This window comes from Triticum urartu, chromosome 4 (assembly GCF_003073215.2).
Source record: "Triticum urartu cultivar G1812 chromosome 4, Tu2.1, whole genome shotgun sequence".
Taxonomy (NCBI): domain Eukaryota; kingdom Viridiplantae; phylum Streptophyta; class Magnoliopsida; order Poales; family Poaceae; genus Triticum; species Triticum urartu.
Genome location: NC_053025.1, coordinates 605604113 through 605620170, shown reverse-complemented (window position 1 = coordinate 605620170; position 16058 = coordinate 605604113). Strand labels below are relative to the sequence as shown.

The 16058-nt window shown below is 45.6% G+C and overlaps 1 pseudogene; it reads right to left on the bottom strand.

The window, feature by feature from the left end:
• Window positions 1–2083: 2083 nt before the first annotated feature.
• On the bottom strand, window positions 2084–15601 carry LOC125554961 (annotated as a pseudogene).
• Between the last annotated feature and the right edge of the window lie 457 nt (window positions 15602–16058).

Genomic DNA, 16058 nt, shown 5'->3' with positions numbered 1-16058 from the left:
TTGTTGCATGTTTACGTGGCTGCTATGGGTTTCTAGTAAGAACGTTTCTTACCTACGCAAAACCACAACGGTGATATGCCAATTGCTGTTTACCCTTCATAAGGACCCTTTTCATCAAATCCGATCCGACTAAAGTGGGAGAGACAGACACCCGCCAGCCACCTTATGCATCAAGTGCATGTCAGTCGGTGGAACCTGTCTCACGTAAGTGTACGTGTAAGGTCGGTCCGGGCCGCTTCATCCCACAATGCCACCGAATCAAGATAAGACTAGTAACGGCAAGCAAATTGAACAAATCATCGCCCACAACTACTTTGTGTTCTACTCGTGTATAGAATCTACGCATAGACCTAGCTCATGATGCCACTTCAGGGGATCATAGCAGAAATTTAAAATTTTCTACGCATCACCAAGATCAATCTATGGAGTAATCTAGCAACGAGGGGAAGGGGAGTGCATATACATACCCTTGTAGATCGCTAAGCGGAAGCGTTACTAGAACGCGGATGAGGTAGTCGTACTCGTAGCGATTCAGATCGCGGTCAATTCTGATCTAAGCGCCGAACAACGGCGCCTCCGCGTTCAACACACGTGCAGCCCGGTGACGTCTCCCATGCCTTGATCCAGCAAGGAGAGTGGAAGAGGTTGGGGAAGACACCGTCCAGCAGCAGCACGACGGCGGGGTGGTGGTGGAGGAGCGCGGTACTCCTGTAGGGCTTCGCCAAGCACTACGAGAGACGAGGAGGGAGAGAGGTAGGGTTGTGCCTTGGGAGAGAGACTCGTGTGTTGTGCAGCCTCAAAACCTCCACTATATATAGGGGCAAGGGCAAGTGGAGGCGCCCTAGGGTTTCCCCTAGAGGGGCGCCGACCAGGGCAGATGGGATCTCCCCCTTGGGTGACTTGGCCCCCAAGCCAGGAGGTGGGAACCCTAGATGGGGTGCCCCAAACCCCCTGGTCACGTGGGAATAGGTGAGGGGGGCGCACAGCCCCTTAGTGGGCTGGTTTGCCCCCTTCCCTTGGCCCATGAAGCCCCCCAACACTTGTCGGGGCTCCCGAAACACCTTTCGGGCATGCTGGTCATCACCCGGTACCTCTGGAACACTTCCGGACTCCAAAACCCTTCGTCCAATATATCAATCTTCACCTCCGGACCATTCCGGAACTCCTCGTGACGTCTGGGATATCATCCGGGACTTCGGACAACATACGGTAACCGCGTACATACTTTCCCTATAACCCTAGCGTCATCGAACCTTAAGTGTGTAGACCCTACGGGCTCGGGAATAATGCAGACATGACGGAGACATCTCTCTGGTCAATAACCAACAGCGGGATCTGGATACCCATGTTGGCTCCCACATGTTCCACGATGATCTCATCGGATGAACCACGATGGCAAGGATTCAGTCAATCCCGTATACAATTCCCTTTGTCTACCGGTATAGTACTCGCCTGAGATTCGATCGTCGGTATCCCGATACCTTGTTCAATCTCGTTACCGGCAAGTCTCTTTACTCGTTCCGTAACACATCATCCCGTGATCAACTCCTTGGTCACATTGTGCACATTATGATGATGTCCTACCGAGTGGGCCCAGAGATACCTCTCTGTTTACACGGAGTGACAAATCCCAGTCTCGATTCGTGCCAACCCGACAGAAACTTTCGGAGATACCCGTAGTGCACCTTTATAGCCACCCAGTTACGTTGTGGCGTTTGGTACACCCAAAGCATTCCTACGGTATCCGGGAGTTGCACAATCTCATGGTCTAAGGAAATGATACATTAGAAAAGCTTTAGCAGACGAACTATACGATCTTGTGCTAGGCTTAGGATTGGGTCTTGTCCATCACATCATTCTCCTAATGATGTGATCCCGTTATCAATGACATCCAATGTCCATGGTCAGGAAACCATGACCATCTATTGATCAACGAGCTAGTCAACAAGAGGCTTACTAGGGACATGTTGTGGTCTATGTATTCACACATGTATTACGGTTTCCGGTTAATAAAATTATAGCATGAATAATAGACAATTATCATGAACAAGGAAATACAATAATAACCATTTTATTATTGCCTCTAGGGCATATTTCCAACAGTATACCCTTCAGGCCGTATGTGCATTTTGTTATGGAAATTGTCTAAATCAGATACCATCCTGCCAGGAAAGAAACTCACACAATCAGGTTTGTTATACACTAAGAAGAACGAACAAAGGAGGAAATGCAGATGCATATATAAACATAAACATGCAACGCTCAGCCAGCACCAAGAAAAGGGGTCAGCAGAAGATATACAACAACATGAACAGAAGATGTATGTTCCAAATAAGAGCTCCATATATGCTCTAAGGCATAGACTGTCATCTTAAGTAATGTTCAGAATGATTTCTCTGATGGAAACCTTCTATGCCTAGATTAAACACAATCAAAATGGAGTTTCAATGGTATAATTTTATAGCACATAAAGTTAAATGACAAAATATGAAGACACAACATAAATTGGAATGGAGGGAGTAAATGGAAATCAATTATTTCTTGTAAAGGGTTATGGGTAGGAAGAACAAACTAAAACAGATCATTTCTTTGGATTATTGGCGCTAGTGCAATATGAACTGCATCATAATTGAACATATAACATATGTCCATACCTCTAGAACAGATATAACTCCACTATCCAGAAGTGCCAAGTCTGCTTGTGTCTCCCACAAGGAAAACTTGCATAAAGCGGCAGCATTGTAGCTCAAAAGGGAAGTCCAAGATTCAAGTGAGAAACAGGGCATCCTTGAAATGGGTAGGGTCGACATGCTTCCAGAGCATTTTTTGCATCTTTAAACGCTGGTTACTCTATTTAGAGGGGGGAGCTACTGTGCTATTTGCTCAAACATACCTAGGTTGCTCACACGAAGATTTCCTAGTTCTATCTGAGTCATTTTAGCATCCTCTCCATTTTCTTCTGATAAATTATCACAAGAGCCTATCGCGTCATCTTGGCCATTATCATCAGAACCATCATTTTCAATGGATTTCCGAAGTTGCAACATATTTTCTGGAAGCTTTTGTGTGAGGAGAAACCTATACAATCGATATTTTTTTAGTATCATACCAATAGGGCATCATGCAAGATAACAGAAAATCTCTCAAGTCTGATGTGTATTCAGGAGAAAAACAATTATTGCTTAAAAATATATAAGAGGTTCTCAACTCATACTCCTTGGCTTTTTCTAAGCCTCGGGAGAAGCGTGTTTGCTTGCATTTGAGATGCAAGGAAGAAAGAAGGCCATTCAGAAAGGGCACCGCCTGCTTCTACTTAATCCTGAGGTATAAACACAACTTTAGTGTACTGCTTCGAAAGAAAAAGAAAAATATACGCTATTATCTTTTCACAAAACCAAACCTTGCAAAATCATGGGTGCCAAAGAATTGAACAAGTATTGATTGATCAAACCGAATTGACTTCAGGGCCCGGCTATCATGAACATTTGACTCGTCCACTATAACAACTGGCCACATTGCATGACCTGTTGAGGCACACAAGGCTCTTTATATGAGAACAAATTCCAAGTCGCTGAGAAAAGTGAGAAGCCTCGTCCACTATAACAACTGGCCACATTGCATGACCTGTTGAGGCACACAAGGCTCTTTATATGAGAACAAATTCCAAGTCACTAAGAAAAGTGAGAAGCCTACGGGTAAAAGGGTGCACTGAAATATGGCAAATCAACCACATAACTAAATGAAACAATTTAACAGAAAGGGAAATCCATGTCACTTGTTTACTTTAGGAATGTAGGAATGTCGAGGAAAATAGGACTAAATGATAAAATAACAAGTTAATGTCGGGTAATTGAGGAGATGAATACGAAAATTTCAAATAATAAATCAATACTGGGCTTAACATTGGAAAGCATTTTCTGTAAAAAGAGGCAGTTAACCATCTAACACATGTGATGTGCATGAGAAATCTAATAAAGTTGTAACTTGATGCAAAACTACCATAAACACTAGAATAAATAAAGTATCACACTGTAAAAGTTCAAAGTAATATGGACAATGACTACAAACAATGCAATAAAACTTGTGATGGCAGAAAGAATAAATGGAAAGGACCATTGGCATCTAATCGCAGTTAACAGCTAGAAGCATCGGCACTCATAAGGAAAAGACATAGGAGTACCTGTTATTTTAGCCCACGCTATATTATCTAGATCAAGACCTTGGTAGTCATGAAAGCTGACAGCAAGTGCAAGTAGCTCATCGTATCCCTTCTTATATCCAGGTTAGATGATCCAAATTTCAGGTTCAGGCACTTCATTTCCTCAGATGAAATGAAAAATTTATCATTTCATTATCTAGGGTAAGGTCTTCATACTTCACCTGTAGTTCATTTAGCTTTAGATATCAACTACACGACATTTTACATGCCACTCTTCATAGTGCAGACATTACATGGAAAACAGAGTGGTAGATAACATGCCTTTTAGTAAGGAAAATGCAGAAAAAACATTTAAAATCTAACTGAGGACAATCCTCTCAGCCACACCAATTTTTCATGAATAAGAATAATAAGAACCAGGTATATAGAAAGCATACAGAATTCTTGGTTAGTTCCGTGTAGGCCGTGATGGAACCCTTGTACCAATCATCATCTTTGGGCCAGAAAACCTGTATTCACCATCAAAATTTAGGCCCCAGTTTTGCTGCATTCCATATAGTGATGAAACAAACACATGCTCAGAACAGACGTCATCAAGAACTTACCTTCACTGGTAGAAAAAGGGCCTATAGTCCCGGTTCGTAAGGGCCTTTAGTCCCGGTTCAGGAACCGGGACTTAAGTGTCGGTACTAATACCTCCCCCCTTTAGTCCCGGTTCAATCCAGAACCGGGACTAAAGGCCCTCCACGTGGGCAGTGCGCAGAGCCCAGCCAGGAGACCCTTTGGTCCCGGTTGGTGGCACCAACCGGGACCAATAGGCATCCACGCGTCAGCACTTCTGTGACTGGGGTTTTTGTTTTTTTTTGAAAGGGGGGGGGGGGGTTTGGGGGTTTTGGGGGCTTAATTTAGGTGTTTCATATATTGTGTTAGCTAGTTATAATTAATAGAGAGAAGTGTCCTCTGTTATGTCCGTGCTTGGTCAACGCTACGTACTATACATACGTATATAGAGAGGACTAGACACGCTAGCTAGCTAGTAATTAAGCAAATGAAGGAAACAGAAAGATCGTCATGAACATATATGCATATATACAGAGAGAAGTGATATCGACCACCTCTCCTTCTCCGAGAGATTGGTCGAACAACAAGTTCTCGTATATCTATCTGACACTACCGGCTACATATATACAATAATTATCTCTTACAAATATAATCATACGGACTCAGGGTCCACATAGAATTCTCCGTCTTCAGGGATCACGTGGTCAAGAAAGAATGCCACCAATTCCTCTTGAATTCCTCGCATGCGAGCTGGTGCTAGGAGTTCATCCCGCTTCCGAAACATCTAATTTAAAGAAGGGGGTCAATACATATATATATATGAATGAATGAAACTCAACACAAATGATGGTAATAAAATAAAATTGTGAATGTTGTTATTTACGTACTTCATATTGTTCGTCAGTGTAGCCCCGCTCACAGGTCGTGTGGCGGATGGACTCGCAAACATAGTATCCACAGGAATCATTCCCTTGTTCCTGCCACAACCACTTTACAAGAAATAGAGGTTAATCAAACTGATAAGCAAGAATGCCAAATGGTATTGATGAAACTAGCGCTTGAATGACTAGTAGATGCGCTTAAAATGCTACTATAGCTAGTACTTACTTTCAGGTGTCTAAATTGCAGCTCCTTCGGCAGTCCCAGAGTTTTTCTGGTGAATTTTCTCCAAACCCTGCCGGACAAAGAAAACAATTACTTGATATATCAGAAAATGAACAAAGTTGCTGATATGGTGGATAATGATCGATTTAACTTACTTCTCGAGTATTTGAGTCATGTCTGCATAGTTTAGCAAGAGCCTTCCGAATATCGCTATTTGGAAGGCCTTTGCTGAATTGGTACCAAAAGGCGGATTATTCTATCCGGGACTCCATTCCAAAACAACTTTGCAGAACTTCGTACCAACATGCCCTGGTTACTTCTGGCTAATGATGAAGGCATGGATTTCTTCAATACTTTGACACTAGGAAACCTCTCTCGACCCCTCGGCGATCCTCGACCCCTCGACGACCCTGGAACCCTCGACCCCTCGACGATCCTCTTCTTCTTCTCATGTTCGATAGGATCGCCGAGGGGTCGGGAGGTTGCCTAGTGTCAAGGGATTCAACTAAACCATGTCTTCATCATTAGGCGAAAGTAACATGTGCATGATGGTACGAAGCTCTTCAAAGTTGTTCTGGAACGGACTCCCAGATAGGATAATCCGCCTTTTGGTACAAAGTTCAGCAAGAGCCTTCCGGATATCGCTATTTGGAAGGCCTTTGCTGAATTGGTACCAAAAGGCGGATTATTCTATCCGGGACTCCATTCCAAAACAACTTTGCAGAACTTCGTACCAACATGCCCTGGTTACTTCCGGCTAATGATGAAGGCATGGATTTCTTCAATACTTTGACACTAGGAAACCTCTCTCTACTTCCGGCTAATAAGAATAAGAAGAAGAAGAAGAATAAGAAGAAGAAAAGAAGAAAAAAAAGAGGAGAAGAAGAAAGGAATAGTGGAGAAAAGAGAAAATAGAATATATTCTATTTTCTCTTCTTGTCCACTATTCCTTTCTTCTTCTCCTCTTCTTTTTCTTCTTTTTTCTTCTTCTTATTTATTTCTCCTCTTCTTTTCGGTAGAGGAAACCCTAAATAGCTAGCAAGTATCGTGGGTGTGAGATACATGTGGCCTTTGGTGTCGGACACTACATCCACGTCCCACAAGTGACGTGGGCGTCGAAGCCCGCGCCACTTGTGGGATGTGGGTGTAGTGTCCGACACCGACGGTACATGTATCTCACACCGACGATACTTTCTATTTAGGGTTTCTCCTCTACCGCTCCTCGACCTCTCGACGACCCTCGTTCCCGATAAAATAAAGAGGAAGAAGAAGAAGAAAAAAGAAGAAAAGAAAGAATAGAGGAGAAGACTTCCTCTTCTTCCTCTCCTCTTCTTCTCCCTCTTCTTCCGCTTCTTTTTTCTTCTTCTTATTTATTTATCCTCTTCTTCCTCTCCTCCTCTTCTTCTTATTTAATTCTCTCGACCCATCATCCCTCTCTCGACCCCTCGATGACCCTCGTCCCTGATAACATATTTTTTCTCCCCTAGACACCTCTCGACCTCTCGTCCCACTCTCGACCCCTCATCATCATCTATCACCCCCTCGTTTTCTTTAGCATATATCCATGAACAAAATAGAGGAGAAGATCGAAGAAAAAAAAAGAAGCCTTCCTCTTCTTATTTTCCTTTTTCCACTCCTTCCTTTTCTTCTTCTTCTTCTTCCTTCTTCCTCTTTTCTTCCTTTTCCTTATTTTACTTTTTCCTCTACACTAACCTAAAATCGATATCTACTAATTAACAACCTAAATAAAAAAATGAATACATATATGAAAAAAAACATCATATAAAAAAACATTTTTGACATATTTAGCATATTCTGATCCATAGTTCAAATTTTTCAAATTTCATTCAAATGAAATTTGAATCGGATTCAAATAACTTGTTGAAAACCTATTCTAAACCTCTCCAAAAATTCTGAAATTTTGCCATCGCCTTTGTCTTGCATCAGTACGTCACCACAATTTTTTTTTAAATTCCAAAAATGCCCAAAGCCATCTAGTATTTCATCAAACACCTTCTATATGGACAAAAAAATTCCTCCTGTTCCAAAAAATTCAGAAAAGTGGACAGCGTGTTGCTGCTGCTCCACTTCTCCTCTCCTCTACTTCTCCTCGGGCGCTCGGGGCCGGCGGAGCAGGGGCGGAGCAAGGGCGCAGGGGCGGAGCCGGGGCGCTCGGGTGGCGGCGACCATGGAGCAGGGGCGGAGCAAGGGCGCTCGGGCGGCGCAAGAGTGGCACTCGAGAGGGGGGCTCACTTTGAGGGGGGCGGCGACGGCTGGAGTCTGGCGACGAGGACGGCGGGCTCGGGGACACGGTGACGGGGACGGTAGCCGGGGCGGCGGGCGTCGGGCAAGGGGCCGGCGCGGGCGACGGCGAGGGCGGGACGGGGCGGTGCGCGTCGGGGCAGGGACGAGGGCGACGGCGACGGGGCGGGCCGTGGCGGCGCGCGTCGCGGGCGACGGCGACGATGGGCGCGGGCGGCGTCGACGATGGGGGCGAGCGGCGTCGGGGCAGCCTGGCGGCGTCAGGGGCGGCAACTGCAAGATGAGAATGAAAAATTCCAAAGTGTGGCCTTATATAGAAGAGGCTTTAATCTCAGTTCGTGGCAGCAACCGGGACTAAAGGTGGGCATTAGTCCCGGTTGGTGCCACAAACCGAGACCAATGGCCTCTTTTCTGCAGCCCAAAGGGCGGGAAGCGAAGCCCATTGGTCCCGGTTGGTGGCACCAACCGGGACTAAAGGGGGGCATTGGTCACGGTTGGTGACACCAACCGGGACCAATGCCTCCTTTAGTCCCGGTTAGGGCCACCAACCGGGACCAATACCCTTGTGCTGCCCCGCGCCCATAAGTTTAGTCCCGCATCGCTAGTTGACAGCGCCCAACACCAGTTTATAAGCTCTGCTGCCTCCTCCCTCTCGAACTCCTCTGAACAGCAGGCCTATGGGCCTAATTTGACACTGCTTTGCCTATGGGCCTATTGGGCCTTCTACGGGCCTGAATCCTGGCCCATGTAGGGTTTCTAGTCGTATTCAGGCCGTGGAGGCCCAGTAGGTGGCATTTTTTTTGGTTTTTTCTTTTTTATTTCTACATTTTTTGGTTTTTTATTTTTTTATTTCTACTTAAAACTAAATACTTACAGTTTTTTAATGATTTCTTTTTGCTTTTAGGTCACAAAAATTATAAACTTTCTGTTAGTGCCATTAGTTTTAAATTTTAAATAGTTTAAATTTGAATTTTTAAAAATTTGTGTGAATCACTAGTTTATGAATAACTTTACTATAAAATTAGAATTTTTTTCTATTTATTTTTTATTTCTACTTAAAACTAAATACTTATAGTTTTTTAGTGATTTCTTTTTGCTTTTAGGTCACAAAAATTATAAACTTTCTGTTAGTGCCATTAGTTTTAAATTTTAAATAGTTTGAATTTGAATTTTTAAAAATTTGTGTGAATCACTAGTTTATGAATAACTTTACTATAAAATTAGAATTTTTTTCTTCTTTGCTATTTATTTTTTATTTATACTTACAATTAAATACTTATAGTTTGATTTTAGGTCACACAAATTATATTCTTTTTGCTATTGAAGAATATTATAGTTTTATTTTAGTTGATCATAACATAATATTTTAATTGATTGTTTTTATTTTCATAAAAGTTTTGTAGTTCATTCTGTTTGCTATTAATTCATTCTTTGAGCTAAATGACTCTGAAATTGGAAAGCATTTCAAAATGAACTCTGAAAAGGTTGAAAGTTGGCATGGTATCATCATTTCACCCACATAGCATGTTCCAAAAAGTAGAGAGGGTTACGACAAAAACTTGATGCACTTCGTGTACAAAATGGACAATCACTTTCGAAGTATCAAAGTTTCTAACCATAAGACATGAAAGCATTTCAAATGAACTCTGAAAAAGTTGAAAGTTGGGATGGTATCATAATTTCACCCACATAGCATTTGCTTATTGCGGGAGAAAGTCTTCACTTTTTGTTCGCTTGTGTCATTTGCTTATTGCGCCGTAACCATGGATAATCTTCATTGTTTATCAGGATGCTTGGGTCAGCCTTGACATTGAAGGGAGGAATTTCATGAAACTTTTCATAATCTTCAGACATGTCTGTCTTGCCGTCCACTCCCTGGATGTCCCTTTTTCCTGAAAGAACTATGTGGCGCTTTGGCTCATCGTATGATGTATTCACTTCCTTATCTTTTCTTTTTCTCGGTTTGGTAGACATGTCCTTCACATAGATAACCTGTGCCACATCATTGGCTAGGACGAACGGTTCGTCAGTGTACCCAAGATTTTTCAGATCCACTGTTGTCATTCCATACTGTGGGTCTACCTGTACCCCGCCGCCTAACAGATTGACCCATTTGCACTTAAACAAAGGGACCTTAAAATCAGGTCCGTAGTCAAGTTCCCATATGTCCACTATGTAACCATAATATGTGTCCTTTCCGCTCTCGGTTGCTGCATCAAAGCGGACACCGCTGTTTTGGTTGGTGCTCTTTTGATCTTGGGCGATCGTGTAAAATGTATTCCCATTTATCTCGTATCCTTTGTAAGTCAATACAATCAAAGATGGTCCCCTGGACAACAAGTACAACTCATCATAAACAGTGTTGTCACCTCTGAGATGTGTTTCCAACCAACTGCTGAAAGTCCTGATGTGTTCACATGTAATCCAGTCGTCGCACTGCTCCGGGTGTTTGGAGCGCAGACTGTTCTTGTGTTCATCGACATACGGGGTCACCAAGGTAGAGTTCTGTAGAACTGTGTAGTGTGCTTGAGACCAAGAATATCCATCCCTGCATATTATTGAGTCTCTTCCCAGAGTGCCTTTTCCAGTCAGTCTCCCCTCATACCGCGATTTAGGGAGACCTATCTTGTTAAGGCCAGGAATGAAGTCAACACAAAACCCGATAACATCCTCTGTTTGATGGCCCATGGAGATGCTTCCTTCTGGCCTAGCGCGGTTACAGACATATTTCTTTAGGACTCCCATGAACCTCTCAAAGGGGAACATATTGTGTAGAAATACGGGCCCCAGGATGACAATCTCGTCGACTAGATGAACTAGGACGTGCGTCATGATATTGAAGAAGGATGGTGGGAACACCAGCTCGAAAATGACAAGACATTGCGCCACATCACTCCTTAGCCTTGGTACGATTTCTGGATCGATCACCTTCTGAGAGATTGCATTGAGGAATGCACATAGCTTCACAATGGCTAATCGAACGTTTTCCGGTAGAAGCCCCCTAAATGCAACCGGAAGCAGTTGTGTCATAATCACGTGGCAGTCATGAGACTTTAGGTTCTGAAACTTTTTCTCTGGCATATTTATTATTCCCTTTATATTCGACGAGAAGCCAGTCATGACCTTCATACTGAGCAAGCATTCAAAGAAGATTTCTTTCTCTTCTTTCGTAAGAGCGTAGCTGGCAGGACCTTTATACTGCTTCGGAGGCATGCCGTCTTTTTCGTGCAAATGTTGCAGGTCCTCTCGTGCCTCGGGTGTATCTTTTGTCTTCCCATACACGCCCAAGAAGCCTAGAAGGTTCACGCAAAGGTTCTTCGTCACGTGCATCGCGTCGATTGAGGAGCGGACCTCTAGGTCTTTCCAGTAGGGTAGGTCCCAAAATATAGATTTCTTCTTCCACATGGGTGCGTGTCCCTCAGCGTCATTCGGAACAGCTAGTCCACCGGGACCCTTTCCAAAGATTACGTAGTGTAAATCATTGACCATAGCAAGCATGTGATCACCGGTGCGCATGGCGGGCTTCTTCCGGTGACCTACCTCGCCTTTGAAATGCTTGCCTTTCTTTCGACATTGATGGTTGGTCGGAAGAAATTGACGATGGCCCAGGTACACATTCTTCCTGCATTTGTCCAGGTATATACTTTCAGTGTCATCTAAACAGTGCGTGCATGCGTGGTATCCTTTGTTTGTCTGTCCTGAAAGGTTACTGAGAGCGGGCCAATCGTTGATGGTCACGAACAGCAACGCCTTAAGGTTAAATTCCTCCTGTCTGTGCTCATCCCACATACGTACACCGTTTCCATTCCACAGCTGTAAAAGTTCTTCAACTAATGGCCTTAGGTACACATCAATTTCGTTGCCGGGTTTCTTAGGGCCTTGGATGAGAACTGGCATCATAATGAACTTCCGCTTCATGCACATCCAAGGAGGAAGGTTATACATACATAGAGTCACGGGCCAGGTGCTGTGATTGCTGCTCTGCTCCCCGAAAGGATTAATGCCATCCGCGCTTAAAGCAAACCACACATTCCTTGGGTCCTTTGCAAACTCATCCCAGTACTTTCTCTCTATTTTTCTCCACTGCGACCCGTCAGCGGGTGCTCTCAACTTCCCATCTTTCTTTCGGTTCTCACTGTGCCATCGCATCAACTTGGCATGCTCTTCATTTCTGAACAGACGTTTCAACCGTGGTATTATAGGAGCATACCACATCACCTTCGCAGGAACCCTCTTCCTGAGGGGCTGGCCGTCAACATCACTAGGGTCATCTCGTCTGATCTTATACCGCAACGCACCGCATACCGGGCATGCGTTCAGATCCTTGTATGCACCGCGGTAGAGGATGCAGTCATTAGGGCATGCATGTATATTCTCCACCTCCAATCCTAGAGGGCATACGACCTTCTTTGCTGCGTATGTACTGTCGGGCAATTCGTTATCGTTTGGAAGCTTCTTCTTCAATATTTTCAGTAACTTCTCAAATCCTTTGTCAGCCACAGCATTTTCTGCCTTCCACTGCAGCAATTCCAGTAAGGTACCGAGCTTTGTGTTGCCATCTTCGCAATTGGGGTATAACCCTTTTTTGTGATCCTCTAACATGCGATCGAACTTCAGCTTCTCCTTTTGACTAATGCATTGCGTCCTTGCATCGACAATGTCCCGGCGGAGATCATCATCATCGGGCACATCGTCTGGTTCCTCTTGATCTTCAGCAGCTTCACCCGTGGCATCATCATTGGGCACATCATCTGGTTCCTCTTGATCTTCACCTGCTGCCCCCGTTGCAGCATCACCGTATTCAGGGGGCACATAGTTGTCATCGTACTCTTCTTCTTCGCCGTCTTCCATCATAACCCCTATTTCTCCGTGCCTCGTCCAAACATTATAGTGTGGCATGAAACCCTTATAAAGCAGGTGGGAGTGAAGGATTTTCCGGTTAGAGTAAGACCTCGTATTCCCACATTGAGTGCATGGACAACACATAAAACCATTCTGCTTGTTTGCCTCAGCCGCATCGAGAAACTCATGCACGCCCTTAATGTACTCGCGGGTGTGTCTGTCACCGTACATCCATTGCCGGTTCATCTGCGTGCATTATATATAATTAAGTGTCCAAATTAATAGAAGTTCATCATCACATTAAAACCAAAGTGCATACATAGTTCTCATCTAACAACATATAGCTCTCCATAGCATCTAATTAATTAAACCATACATTGAAACTATGTAAAACATTTCAATGCGAAAACAAATGTGATCATAATCGCAACCAAGGTAACAATTGATCCAACGGCATAATGATACCAAGCCTCGATATGAATGGCATATTTTCTAATCTTTTTAATCTTCAAGCGCATTGCATCCATCTTGATCTTGTGATCATCGACGACATCCGCAACATGCAACTCCAATATCATCTTCTCCTCCTCAATTTTTTTTATTTTTTCCTTCAACAAATTGTTTTCTTCTTCAACTAAATTTAACCTCTCGACAATAGAGTCGGTTGGCATTTCCGATTCACATACATCCTAGATAAATAAAATCTATGTCACGTTGGTCGGCATAATTTTCATAAACAATAAATGAACCAATAGTTATAAAGATAATATACATACCAAATCCGAATCATAGACAGGACGAGGGCCGACGGGGGCGGATACCAAAACCATCGCACTATATAAGATGCAATAATAAATGTAAGAAAATGATACAAGTATCTATCTAAACATACAAGTAAGAATATTTTTCCTTTCAGAAAGAAGATAAGAACAAGAGGCTCACCACGGTGGTGTCGGTGATGAGATCGGCGCGGGTGATCGACGGCGGTGAAGACGGGGACGGGGCGTGACGGACCGCTAAATCTAGACAAATCTCGAGGAAAATGGAGCTTGGAGGTCGAGCTTCGAGAGGAGAAAGCTTAAGTAGTGTGGCTCGGGCATTCCATCGAACACCTCATGTGCATAGGAGGTGAGCTAGAGCACCACAAAGCCCTCTCCCCCTCGGCCAGAAAAAACAGAGCACTGTGCTCTGCTCTTGCGCGAGGGGGTATATATAGGCACCTCATTGGTCCCGGTTGATGACATGAACCGGGACTAAAGGGAAGCCTTTGGTCCCGGTTCAAGCCACCAACCGGGACCAATGGTGGTGGGCCAGGAGCGAGGCCCATTGGTCCCGGTTCGTCCCACCAACCGGAACCAAAAGGTCCAGACGAACTGGGACCAATGGCCCACGTGGCCCGGCCGGCCCCCTGGGCTCACAAACCGGGACCAATGCCCACATTGGTCCCGGTTCTACACTGAACCGGGACTAATGGGCTGATGCGGCCTGGACCATAGCCCTGTTTTCTACTAGTGCTTGCACACTAAACCGACAAACGCCTGCGGATCGGCACCCTAAATTTCCAACGTGCGACAAAGACAGCGTCAAAATTACACGGAGAACAAGTATTCTAGTTGGCCGTTCTTGTTGCTAAAGTCATGAGGAGAGTTTCATTGCAAAGCAAGCACATATCGACATGAGTCGTCGTCAGAATATATGAACTAAGAGGAATGAATAATTAATCGCATAAAAAAAAATAAAAGACATGGGTAAACTTGCAGGAGGGGTAGTATATAAAGTTGATTACCACTATCTTCCAGCCACAACCTTCTTGACGAGCCTAAACCCGGTGCGGTGCAGCCGGTGCTTCTGTGATTTTCATGGAACATCTTCTAGGCAAATATAAAAACGAATCTGCACAAACAAAGATGATGGTTCTGGGCATTAAATCATGGCATCCCTTAAATAAAAAAATAGGAGTGGAAGAGAGAGGTAGGATGCTATTCTGGAGGGACTGGAGGGGTGTTGGCACCTACAAAGCTCAAATAGGCGACGTTGGTGGAGCAGAGACTTGAGGTGTTCCATACAACTCGGCTATGGTGGTGTTGTGTGCGTTTCCTGTTGACCTGGGCGCCACCTCACACCCGTCATCTTCCACCGATGGGAACGAATTGATGAACAAATCCACATGGACTATGGCCCCGAAGCCGTCTTCTTCAGTTTTGACGCAGACTTCGTCGTGGGGCGGGAGCAGCGCAGCCATTATCTCCCCCCCTTCTCCTCTGCGCCTCGGCTGTCGTCGCCCCATCAGCTCCTCCCCGTCTCTATCTGCGCCCAATGCAGGCGGGGCAGACCCCAGGCTGAGCAGCTCGTGAGCGGGCCCTTCCGCCATGAGCCCCTGCCCAGCGCCTCCTCCTCCAGCTGTCACGAAGCCAGCGAGGACGGCCGTGGCTCCTCGAGCCGCGACTTCTTGCGGTGACAGTAGTAGTAGACGATCACGGGAGGCTTGCCGCCCGCGGTGGCGGACGCAGAGCTGCGGGGCTTCTTGCGGGGCGGGCAGGGAGCGGTGGAGGAGTAGACGCGGCCGATGTCAGACGCTGGAAGAGCCAGGATGGGATGATGAGGCGCATCGCCGGCGCGGACGGGCGAGCTCTCGTGCGGTGGATATGGGGGGCGGCGGCGGCGGAGATGCATGGAGGGGATGGGGCGTGGGGCTGGAGAAGATGGAACGAGAGAGAGGTCACGTGTGCGGGTTTCCTTTCTATCGCATTTAGGGCATCTCCAGCCGCGCCCCAGGAAGGCCTCCCCAGGCGATTTTTTCACGTCGACGCCAAAAAAACGGCCCAGTCGCGCCCCCAGGAGCCCGATTTTCGCCGGCCTGGGCCGAAAACAGCGCCGGCGGACCCAGGCCGAACCCGGCGCGCTGGGGGGCGCCCGGGGGCGCCGGGGCGAACTGTTTTGGCGCGAAACAGCCGCAGGTCCGCCGCGTCAGTGACGCAACGCCTCGTCTTTCCCCAACGGCCTCGGTTCCCGCGGGGAATCAATGCCAAGGCTGCTGCCGGTCAGCCTTGCCATTGATTCCTCACGGGCGGCGCATCACGGGACGGCGCGCCAACGCCTCCCCTCCCTCGGACGCGTACACACGGGTGCG